Source organism: Salvelinus alpinus, chromosome 6, assembly GCF_045679555.1.
Source record: "Salvelinus alpinus chromosome 6, SLU_Salpinus.1, whole genome shotgun sequence".
Taxonomy (NCBI): Eukaryota; Metazoa; Chordata; class Actinopteri; order Salmoniformes; family Salmonidae; genus Salvelinus; species Salvelinus alpinus.
Window position 1 is genome coordinate 61808941 of NC_092091.1, and position 13094 is coordinate 61822034.

A 13094-nucleotide genomic window follows, 5' to 3' on the forward strand; every position below is an offset into this window, starting at 1 on the left:
GTAGACGGAAGTAAAGTGACCAAGAACAATGTTCACCTTAGCGTTTTTATTGTTATTTAGATTTTGTTAAGACCATGGTACTCGAAATATTAGTCATTTAACTGCACAGCGTCACATCCTTACCCTAGGCAGCCTTTAATTCGTTGGAGGCAGGACTTGGCTAACGTCGTTAACAATACCAACAGCTATGGTTTTCCACACTCAAATATACTCTATTATGGAGGTGTTAGCGAATACAGCTGCGGCAGAGATATGTAAACACATAGACGACAATGCAGTTTTGTTTTAAAATGTCTCAATGCCAGAAAGTAAACAGGGTATTGCGGCGGAAACTACAGCTACTGGAACTAAAGGAATCACGTGAGTTCGCAGAGGACAATGCAAGAGCGCGATTCTCGACCGATACAGAGGAATGGCAAGAGGTTCGTACATCTTGCAGAAGGCCGAGATTGACTTGCGGCGTTTCCACTAGTTACCACAATCACAAAGTCAATATCGTAACAATTTCTAAAAACAAAATGTGCTTTTTGGTCTTAATGTCCGGTTAGGATTAAAGTTTGCAGTGTGGTTAGGTTTAAAATCACATTTTAAGATACAGTCATTACATTTACATTTACATTTAAGTCATTTAGCAGACGCTCTTATCCAGAGCGACTTACAAATTGGTGCATTCACCTTATGATATCCAGTGGAACAACCACTTTACAATAGTGCATCTAACTCTTTTAAGGGGGGGGGGTTAGAAGGATTACTTTATCCTATCCTAGGTATTCCTTAAAGAGGTGGGGTTTCAGGTGTCTCCGGAAGGTGGTGATTGACTCCGCTGACCTGGCGTCGTGAGGGAGTTTGTTCCACCATTGGGGTGCCAGAGCAGCGAACAGTTTTGACTGGGCTGAGCGGGAACTGTACTTCCTCAGAGGTAGGGAGGCGAGCAGGCCAGAGGTGGATGAACGCAGTGCCCTTGTTTGGGTGTAGGGCCTGATCAGAGCCTGAAGGTACGGAGGTGCCGTTCCCCTCACAGCTCCGTAGGCAAGCACCATGGTCTTGTAGCGGATGCGAGCTTCAACTGGAAGCCAGTGGAGAGAGCGGAGGAGCGGGGTGACGTGAGAGAACTTGGGAAAGTTGAACACCAGACGGGCTGCGGCGTTCTGGATGAGTTGTAGGGGTTTAATGGCACAGGCAGGGAGCCCAGCCAACAGCGAGTTGCAGTAATCCAGACGGGAGATGACAAGTGCCTGGATTAGGACCTGCGCCGCTTCCTGCGTGAGGCAGGGTCGTACTCTGCGAATGTTGTAGAGCATGAACCTACAGGAACGGGTCACCGCCTTGATGTTAGTTGAGAACGACAGGGTGTTGTCCAGGATCACGCCAAGGTTCTTAGCACTCTGGGAGGAGGACACAATGGAGTTGTCAACCGTGATGGCGAGATCATGGAACGGGCAGTCCTTCCCCGGGAGGAAGAGCAGCTCCGTCTTGCCGAGGTTCAGCTTGAGGTGGTGATCCGTCATCCACACTGATATGTCTGCCAGACATGCAGAGATGCGATTCACCACCTGGTTATCAGAGGGGGGAAAGGAGAAGATTAATTGTGTGTCGTCTGCATAGCAATGATAGGAGAGACCATGTGAGGATATGACAGAGCCAAGTGACTTGGTGTATAGCGAGAATAGGAGAGGGCCTAGAACAGAGCCCTGGGGGACACCAGTGGTGAGAGCACGTGGTGCGGAGACAGATTCTCGCCACGCCACCTGGTAGGAGCGACCTGTCAGGTAGGACGCAATCCAAGCGTGGGCCGCGCCGGAGATGCCCAGCTCGGAGAGGGTGGAGAGGAGGATCTGATGGTTCACAGTATCAAAGGCAGCCGATAGGTCTAGAAGGATGAGAGCAGAGGAGAGAGAGTTAGCTTTAGCAGTGCGGAGCGCCTCCGTGACACAGAGAAGAGCAGTCTCAGTTGAATGACTAGTCTTGAAACCTGACTGATTTGGATCAAGAAGGTCATTCTGAGAGAGATAGCAGGAGAGCTGGCCAAGGACGGCACGTTCAAGAGTTTTGGAGAGAAAAGAAAGAAGGGATACTGGTCTGTAGTTGTTGACATCGGAGGGATCGAGTGTAGGTTTTTGCAGAAGGGGTGCAACTCTCGCTCTCTTGAAGACGGAAGGGACGTAGCCAGCGGTCAAGGATGAGTTGATGAGCGAGGTGAGGTAAGGGAGAAGGTCTCCGGAAATGGTCTGGAGAAGAGAGGAGGGGATAGGGTCAAGCGGGCAGGTTGTTGGGCGGCCGGCCGTCACAAGACGCGAGATTTCATCTGGAGAGAGAGGGGAGAAAGAGGTCAAAGCACAGGGTAGGGCAGTGTGAGCAGAACCAGCGGTGTCGTTTGACTTAGCAAACGAGGATCGGATGTCGTCGACCTTCTTTTCAAAATGGTTGACGAAGTCATCAGCAGAGAGGGAGGAGGGGGGAGGAGGGGGAGGAGGATTCAGGAGGGAGGAGAAGGTGGCAAAGAGCTTCCTAGGGTTAGAGGCAGATGCTTGGAATTTAGAGTGGTAGAAATTGGCTTTAGCAGCAGAGACAGAAGAGGAGAATGTAGAGAGGAGGGAGTGAAAGGATGCCAGGTCCGCAGGGAGGCGAGTTTTCCTCCATTTCCGCTCGGCTGCCCGGAGCCCTGTTCTTCATAAACCCCATCCTATTTCTACAATGTATCTGTGGTAACAAGTGGCGACCAGGTTGCGGGGCCTTGCGCATGTGTGCACCATGAGCACCAATATGTGAAGCTCACGGGAGCATAAAGGCATAAATACATTTTCAATAATTTTCCAACCTCAAAATGTTGAATAAACAAAAGCTTTGATTTCTTGGCCTTATTAGAAATATATCAAAACACAATGATGTTGAGGTACAGACCCCTGCTGACTAATAAACACATATTTAGTTTAGGATATCTCTAAGAAACATTGCCTTGTGGCTTGAAATTCTGTTACCACAAACACACATCTTTAAGATATCTCTCCCTCATGAGGAGAGACGATCAACTAAAACTTCAGAAGTAACTTAAATTTAGTTTCTGAATTATTAAGTGATTAAAACTCAATATATAAAATCGCTACTGGAATTTCTGAAATTAAATTGGCTACAATGGGAAATCCTAGTTGTCACAAACTACAGTTGGGTCACCTGCTACTGTCCTCCCAGTGGCATACTGTTACCTTCAGTTGATAACTGTTTTCTTTCTCTTTCTGTCACCTGGTGGTCAAAGTAAGTGTGTGAATAGTCTGGACAACCCCTCCCGCTCTCTTTCTTCTCTTTCTCAGTAGCTAGCTAACTTTTCAGTGTGAATACCGCAACGCAGTTGGCATCAGTTGCTGGGACTTCTAGTCTATTTCCAGTGATCCTGCCGACCAAGGCCAGGTCTGAGGAGCTATTTGGCGTAGCAGCTAGCCTAGATCCCTGCTGTTTGTTTTCAATCTTCTCTGTGACCTGCCCTGTCTGGAACTGCGAGGAGTAACAGCGTAACCTACATTGCCAGCTACCATGACAAAGACCAAAGCCGGTGGAAGTACCGTTGAGGACAGTGGTGTCTCTCTATCACACATGAAGGATCTTTTAAATGAACAAAAAGAAAAAAGCTTCAAGTGTTTTGTCCAAATACTGGTGGATTCAACTAATAAATGAATGGACGACCTGACCAGAGAAGTCCAGGACCTGAAGAACAGTTTGCAGTTCTCCCAGGGTCAGCTCGATGATTTGAAAAAGGAAAACGGCAAGATGACAGCAATCTGTAAGTCATTGAGAGAGGACATCAGTTCTGTGTGTGAATCCATGATAAAAATGACAGATAAATCAGACTACCTCGAGGGACAATCAAGGTCAGTGGACGAAATTGCAGAATCTCCACGACACCTGGATGGAGTCTGAGGACAAAGTGAGGGAAATAATCTTGAAGATGGACCACAGGAAGATTGAGGTAGGGCGAGCCCACAGGACTGGAAAACCCACCACCGGCCCAGGTGACCGCCCCAGGCTGATAATGGTCAAGTTCCTGAGGTTCAAGGACAAGGTAGCTGTTCTGGAAAGAGCCAAGAACTTGAGAAGATTGTATATCTTCCTCAACGAGGACGATCCTGAAGCTGTGCGTCAGAAAAGGAAAGAACTTATCCCAGCCATGAAAGCTGCCAGAGTGTGTGGGGACATTGCTTACATCCGCTATGACAGGCTTATTGTCCACCCTACAACCCAGAGGCCTGGAAGGGATGAGCCAAGCCAGATAACATTCATATATTAGCCATTTCTGAGACTCACTTAGATCATTATTTTGATGATACAGCAATAACAATACAAGGAAATACAGTTGAAGTCAGAAGTTTACATACACCTAGGTTGGAGTCATTAAAACTCGTTTTTCAACCACTCCACAAATTTCTTGTTAACAAACTATAGTTTTGGCAAGTCAGTTAGGACATCTACTTTGTGCATGACAAGTAATTTTTTCAACAATTGTTTACAGACAGATTATTTCACTTATAATTCACTGTATCACAATTCCAGTGGGTCAGAAGTTCACATACACTAAGCTGACTGTGCCTTTAAACAGCTTGGAAAATTCCAGAAAATGATGTCATGGCTTTAGAAGCTTCTGATAGGCTTATTGACATCATTTGAGTCAATTGGAGGTGTAGCTGTGGATGTATTTCAAGGCCTACCTTCAAACTCAGTACCTTTTTGCTTGACATCATGGGATGATCAAAAGAAATCAGCCAAGACCTCAGAAAAAAATACTTGTAGTCTGGTTCATCTTTGGGAGCAATTTCCAAACGCCTGAAAGTACCACATTCATCTGTACAAACAATAGTACGCAAGTATAAACACCATGGGACCACGCAGCCGTCATACCGCTGTCATGACGCTGGCCTGGGGGTAGGTTTATGACAGTCATAAATACCTCTCCCCCCTTTTTTCCTCTCTCTACCCAACTGATGTTACTATTGAAAATCCCTTGGTTAACATAGAGATTCTGGGAACATCAGAAGGTGGGGGGAAATGAACCATATTTTGGTAATCCAACCAGTTGAACATATGCGTTGGTACTTAATGAATATGATGTCAGTTTGGTTGTCATCTGAGACCTTCTCATCAATGATAGGATGACATAAACTGTACAGTGGAAAGTCTACCCATTATGGTTATCAGATTCACATGGAATTGTTGTGCAATTTAAATGTTTCAATATGAAATTATTTGTGAAAAGATTAAATGTAATTTTAGCTTCTAAAATGTGAGAATTGGGTTTTCATGAGTGAATTAGGCCCGACTCAGTGGCCCGCCCACGTGAAGAGACATTGGTTATAAACTATGAAACACACCCTCCTCTCCCTTCCTATATAAAGCCTTGACGACAATATAACTTCCTGTTCCAGGGACATTAAGGCGACGGCCTTGACGTTAGAAGGACAGGTGACACCTACAGAGCAAAGCCAATCTCAGCTACCTAATGAAATTAGCATTGAATTCCCACGTGAAGAGGACGATCGACACGTCGAATATGATGAATTTCGACAATACCAGCCAGAATATAGCATGAGCATATAAGCACTGGTAACGGGGTATGAACTTTGAACTCTGATTCACTCCAGCCGCCAAGTGTGGACTGGGAAAGGACAGATACCGTCTACCACACAACGACGTTACTAAAACGGATACAGTTTACCACCGGAGACGCTCTTCAAAGGATGGAAGAACTCTTGGGCAACTCGGCCTTCCATCTACCACCAACCTATTGAAGCGCAGCTCAGAGTAAATATTTATTGCATTTTCCTTTTGCAAATGGGTGGTAATTTAGAACGCATATGATTCTGTATTTTCGATAGAGTAGCTGCCTATGGCCCGATAGAGACATCGCTTCTCCCTTTGTTCTTCAGTCTTCCCACTCTTTCACTCAAACCCAGACCCCTTTTCTTTGTGTAACCAGCTGTCATATCTGTTCCGTCCGCTTGGGACGTTTTCCTTTATGACATAATTTGTAATCAAGGTATGATTCATTCTGTGTATATGTAATTCTGTGTGATTAGTTAGGTATTTAGTAAATAAATAATTAAACCCAATTTTGTATTGCTGATTCAACTTGTTAGCCAGGGTTCGTGAAGATAACCAAGAATTTACAACTTTCAGATGAGACTGAAATAAGGTGACGATTAATATTGACTGCTATTGATGTAAAATATTACTAGGACTTTAACAGTTTATTCGGAAGATAACAGCTCTATAAATATTATTTCGTGGTGCCCCGAATTTCTAGTTAATTACATTTACATGATTAGCTCAATCAGGTAATATTAATTACAGAGAAAGGATTTTATAAAATAGCATGTCATATCACTTAATCCGGCATAGCCAAAGACACGACACCGCTCAGGAAGAAGACGCGTTCTGTCTCCTAGAGATGAACGTACTTTGGTGCGAAAAGTGTGAATCAATCCCAGAACAACAGCAAAGGACCTTGTGAAGATGCTGAAGGAAACAGGTACAAAAGTATCTATATCCACAGTAAAACAAGTCCTATGTCGTCATAACCTGAAAGGCCGCTCAGCAAGGAAGAAGCCACTGCTCCAAAACCGCCATAAAAAAGCCAGACTACGGTTTGCAACTGCACATGGGGACAAAGATCGTACTTTTTGGAGAAATGTCCTCTGGTCTGATGAAACAAAAATATAACTGTTTGGCCATAATGACCATCGTTATGTTTGGAGGAAAAGGGGGAGGTTTGCAAGCCGAAGAACACCATCCCCACCGTGAAGCACGAGGGTGGCAGCATCATGTTGTGGGGGTGCTTTGCTGCAGGAGGGACTGGTGCGCTTCACAAAATACATGGCATCATGAGGAAGGAAAATTATGTGGATATTTTGAAGCAACATCTCAGGACATCAGTCAGGAAGATAAAGCTTGGTCGCAAATGGGTCTTCCTAATGTACAATGACCCCAAGCATACTTCCGAAGTTGTGGCAAAATGGCTTAAGGACAACAAAGTCAAGGTATTGGAGTGGCCATCACAAAGCCCTGACCTCAATCCTCTAGAAAATTTGTGGGCAGAACTGAAAAAGCGTGTGCGAGCAAGGAGGCCTACAAACCTGACTCAGTTACAGCTCTGTCAGGAGGAATGAGCCAAAATTCACCCAACTTATTGTGGGAAGCTTGTGGAAGGCTACCCAAAACGTTTGTCCCAAGTTAAACAATTTAAAATGCAATGCTACCAAGTACTAATGGAGTGTATGTAAACTTCTGGCCCACTGGGAATGTGATGAAAGAAATAAAAGCTGAAATAAATAATTCTCTCTACTATTATTCTGACATTTCACATTCTTAAAATAAAGTGGCGATCCTAACTGATCTAAGACAGGGAATTTTTTACTAGGATTAAATGTCAGGAATTGTGAAAATCTGAGTTTAAATGTATTTGGCGAAGGTGTATGTAAACTTCCGACTTCAACTGTAACATCTATAGAAGAGACAGAAATGCTTATGGGGGAGGTGTTGTATATTTAGAGCCATATCACTGTAATGCTTAGAGAATATCTCATGTCAAGTGTTAGTGAAGTGTTTTGGTTGCAGGTTCACTTGGCACATCTAAAGCCTTTTCTTTTGGGGTGTTGCTATAGGCCTCCAAGTGCTAACAGTCAGTATCTAAATAATATGTGTGAAATACTTGAGGTCTACTTTCTTGGAGACCTGAATATTGACTGGTTTTCATCAAGCTGTCCATTCAATGGGAAGCTTCTCACTGTGGGGCGACGCACAATTGGCATAGCGTCGTCCGGGTTAGGGAGGGTTTGGCCGGTAGGGAGGGTTTGGCCGGTAGCGATATCCTTGTCTCAGTATGTAAAAAATGTAATAAAATGTATGCACTCTAATGTAAGTCGCTCTGGATAAGAGTGTCTGCTAAATGACTAAAATGTAAAATGTAAAAATGTAACAAGTGCCTGTAATCTGGTTCAGGTTATTAATCAACCTACCAGGGTGTTTACAAACACTACAAGGACAAGATCATCCACATGTATCGATCACATTTTTACTAATACTGTAGAACTTTGTTCTAAAGCTGTATCCATACCCATTGAATGCAGTGATCACAATATAGTGGCTATATACAGGAAAGCCAACGTTCCAAAAGCTGGGCCTAAAATAGTGTATAAGAGATCATACAAAATATTTTGCTGTGACTCTTATGTGGATGATGTTAAAAATATTTGTTGGTCTGATGTGATTAATAAGGAGTATCCAGACAGTGCACTTGATGAATTTATAATATTGCTTCTTTCAATTATTGATAAACATGCACCTGTTAAGAAACTGACTGTTAGAGCTGTTAAAACTCCATGGATTAATGAGGAATTGAAAAACGGTATAGTTGAAAGAGATGGGGCAAAAGGAGTGGCTAATAAGTCTGGCTGCACATCTGACTGGCTGATTTACTGCAAATTGAGAAATGAATGTGACTAAACTCAACAAAAAGAAGAAACTGTATTATGAAGCCAAGATCAATGATATAAAGAATGATGGAAAAATACTTGAGTACTTCAAATGAAATTATGGGCAGAAATACAAATTAAACTTTCATTGAATCAGATGGCTTATGCATCACAAAACCATTTGATGTTGCCAATTAATTTAATGATTACTTCATTGGCAAAGTGGGCAAACTTAGGCAGGAAATGCCAACAATGAATAGTGAGCCATCGTATTCATGCATAAAAAACAAATAATGAAAGAAAAGCAAGTTTGAATTTTGTAAAGGTAGTGTGGGAGAAAAATTGTTAGCGATCAATAATGACAAATCCCCTGGCATCTACAACTTAGATGGAAAGCTACTGAGGATGGTAGCTGACTCTATAGCCACTCCTATCTGTCATATCTTTAATCTGAGCCTAGAGGAAAGTCTTTGTCCTCAGGCCTGGAGGGAAGCCAAAGTAATTCCGCTACCCAAGAGTGCTAAAGCCGCCTTTACTGGATCTAACAGCAGACCTATCAGCTTGCTGTCAGCTCTTAGCAAACTGTTTGAAAGATTTGACCAAATACAATGCTACTTCTCTGTAAACAAATGAACAACAGACTTTCAGCATGCTTATAGAGATGGGCACTCAACATGTACTGCACTGACACAAATGATTGATGATTAGTTGAAAAGATTGATAAGAAGATAGTGGGAACTGTACTGTAAGATTTAAGTGCAGCCTTTGATATTATTGACCATAACCTGTTGTTGAAAAAACATATGAGTTATGGCTATATATCTAATAGAATCAAAGGGTTTTCTTTAATGGAAACTTCTCTAATGTCAAACATGTAAAGTGTGGTGTACCGCAGGGCAGCTCTCCAGGCCCTCTACTCTTTTCTATTGTTACCAGTGACCTGCCACTGGCATTAAACAAAGCATGTGTTTCCATGTATCCTGATTTAACCATATACACATCAGCAACCACAGCTAATGAAGTCACTGAAACCCCTTAACAAAGAGTTGCAGTCTGTTTTGGAATGGGTGGCCAGTAATAAACTGGTCCTGAACATCTCTAAAACTAAGAACATTGTATTTGGTACAAATCATTCCCTAAGATCTAGACCTCAGCCGAATCTGGTAATGAATGGTGTAGCTGTTGAACAAGTTGAGGAGTGAAAATTCTCTCTGCCCTCTCTGCCCATTCATCACCATTTTACCTGTTTTTGTTGTCTTCGCTGATTAGCTGTTGTTGTCTTTTCCCACCTCCCACACATGCGGTGACTTCACCCAGCATAACTAGCGCGTCCAGAGATGCAACCTCTCTTATCATCACTCAGTGCCTGAACTGCTGACAACCGTGCACGGGCGGATCCAGGATCAGTAAGACAAAGACCTGACCTCTGAATTGAGGGTTTATTTCAGGCCAGTGGTGAACTGGTACACGACAGAGGTGGTGACGAGATCCAACCTACATTGCTTTTCCCAGTCTACTAGACGAAGGTCAGTAAATCTTTATTCACAAATTTTCACGACCCTTGGGCTACATCCAGAAATATATTTGATTGTTTTTGTGTAGTTTAGGTGTTGATTTTAAATTCCCATAGGGCATTCTTACCCGGTGACCTATCTTTAGAATTTTGTGTAGAGAAAAGTTTTAAAGGCAACAAAGTATTCTATGCAAATGGAAGGTAGGAATTGGGTGTAGAGCGACCTAGGCAGATGTAGAAGGGGGTCCGTAATGACACCGGGTATCTGCAGTACCAAACTAAACTAAAGAATATTGGGATCTAATTGTAACTTGATCAAGAATATATTAGAAGGTCCGTAAATGACGCGAGGTATCAGGGGCTACTACCAAACTATCTGTGGCCACTACCTATCTAAACTAACTGAAAGGAGATATACACATTAGAAAAGGACGATAGCAATTGAGTAAGGAATTAAAGAGACACACACATAGATTGTGATAACAACTATGGTGATTGGATAAACAGTAAAAAGCACACACCTAGATCATAGAAATACATACACATATATTGTGAGAATTAAGCATAGAAACCACAAGGTTTTACTAAACATGAGTAGTAAATCCTCAAAGGAGGTTCCGGAATTAACCGGAAATTAGCGGGATATGCATTTAAAAGATAAAATAAATGTCTACTTCTGTTTAAAGTGGAGGAAGGAGTATGAATTTGATGGAAGTTTGGACAAAGAAAAGTTGGAACTAATGATAAGACAGATACGTAAGGCATGTGGAGACAAGCCAGATAAACAACGGGCAAAAAGAAGAAAAAGAAAAGGAAGTAAAAAAGAAGGAAGATGTAAGTAGCAAGCAACTAGGAACAATAACTCCCACGGCTCCTCTGGTGGTCTCTCATAAGCCTAAATTGTACCCAACCCTGATCGACCAGGTGTGGAGAGAGAATCCCGATGATGAAACAGTGGTGGTGAGACGACGGCAGCCAGGGCTTCCCGTTCCACCTCCACCACCCCCATATGGGGAACCTCCTGGAGCCGAGGGAGGGGTAGAGCAGGAGGAGGAAAGGATAGGGCTAGCTGCCCTAGGGAAAGTCAGGAAAGATTTAACCGAACTAGGACAGGATTTAGCAAACTTATTGAGAAAGTAGATAGAGGTAGAGAAAGGGAGAAAGTTGAGAAAAGTGGATAGAGACAGTCAAAAGAAAGGTGTAGATAGTCAAGGGAAACAGCAGGTCGAGGGTTAAATACCGGGCTGTCTGAATCCCGGAAAAGAAGGTAAGAAGGCAAGCGTAGAGAAAGGGTGAGAGAAAGTTACAAGATAAGGGGACATACAGAGAAAACGAGAAAGAGAGAGAGAGTAAGGAGAATCCTCGCTGGGGAAACGCATAGACCTTTAAATTAGGGCTATTTTCTGTGAATGGTCTCGGTAGTATGTGCCGGAGGTTACGACAACCGACAATTATAATAATACGGTTATTTGCGTCTCAATCATTTCAATAGCGTTGGTGGTCAAGGGGTGGAACTCTTGCCTACAACGCGGGAGACTCGGGTTCGTATCTCAGCCTATGCATCGATAGACTAAAATTAATTCTGATTGTAATTCAAATATTGGTATGTTTTGCCGGGAGAGATATGGTTGTTAGGGTTTGTTTAAGATATAAACTGAACGTTTTAATAGCTTGTTTAGGTTAAATTGAAAGACTAATTCATTCTAAATAATAGCGAGTTGATTTCGATGGAATACGTTGTCTTGCCTAAATGGTCCGCTGGAATAACGTATTGAGAATGGAGTCGTATTTAAAATGCTGAATCATAGAAGAGACAGTTACCTAAATCTAATGAATTCTAAATAATAACGGAGAGATAATTACGATAGAGTTGTGCCAATCGAATGTTTTTATTCTTATGGATTGACTGACATACGTTATACATTTAGCGAAGTACATGGTACTTTTAAATTTTGGAGTAGAGAAAGTTGGAAAGTTTGGTTTTACTCTTATGATAGTATTAAAGCAGAACTCAGATTGAGTAGGGGGTATATTTTTGCCTGGAGGCAGGAATAGGAGAGTTGGTTGCAGTGTTGCCAACTAATTTTCAGGGTAAGTTGCTAGAGGCAGGTTGATTTGTTGCTAAATGACGTTGTGATATCATTGCGTGATAGCGTAAAACTGCGTCATTACGTAGAATACACAATAACGTTACTCAAATTGATTAGACAGTTGTTCAGGTACAGACTCCCACTCTTTTCTGTACTTCTGGCAGTACAATTTAGATTGAGAGATATTGATTGATGTTGTAAGTTCTGTTCAAGATCAAACATTCGTGACCAACTATATTCATTGGGTTTGGCTTGTCGAACCCGTACTACTGCTGCTGCAGTCAGCCAACAATGCTGCCTGGGCACGGGCTGAGCGCCTGCTGCTGACGTCACTCACAATGCATTTTTGCAGCCAGGCAATGGTGTTGTGACTGAGGGTGTGACAGAGAAAATTGTTTGTGTCATTTAGAGGGAAAATGCGTGCATTATAGCTTTGAATCACTTTTCAAAAGTTGCTAAAAGTTCCAAATACATTTTTTTTTAAGTAGCTAAATTTGTCAGGGTAGTCTGAAAAGTTGCTAAATCTAGCAACAAAATTGCTAGGTGGGCATCACTGGTTGGTTGTGGCTCACTGGGCTATATTTGGCTGTAAGCGATTCAGGTCTGAATAGTTGAATCGTAAAAGTTTTGTGATATTTTCTGCTTATTGATTTTTGGTTTGATTGTTTTGGTAACACCAGTGAATTGGAACAGAAAGTTCAAGTATTCTAACATTATAATCTGTTTCCATTACGTGGAACCATGTTAGGTCGGTAAAGGGGATTGCAGGTTGGGTTAATTTTATTTTAAAGGGACAGTGCACATTAATCATAGTTGTTTGTGTCTAATGGCAGGGTATTCCTATCAAGCATTTTCAGACACTGTTTGCGGACAGACTGAATGGGATTTAATGTTGCAAAGCAAGCTTGGAGCGCACGTTCAATTAGGTATAATGAACCATTGAGGAAATTTAAAACTAATGATTGGAGGGAGTACAATGGAATTATCATTATTATTAGGTTTTGTTTGTAGTCAACGTTTGGGTTTCTGAATCGG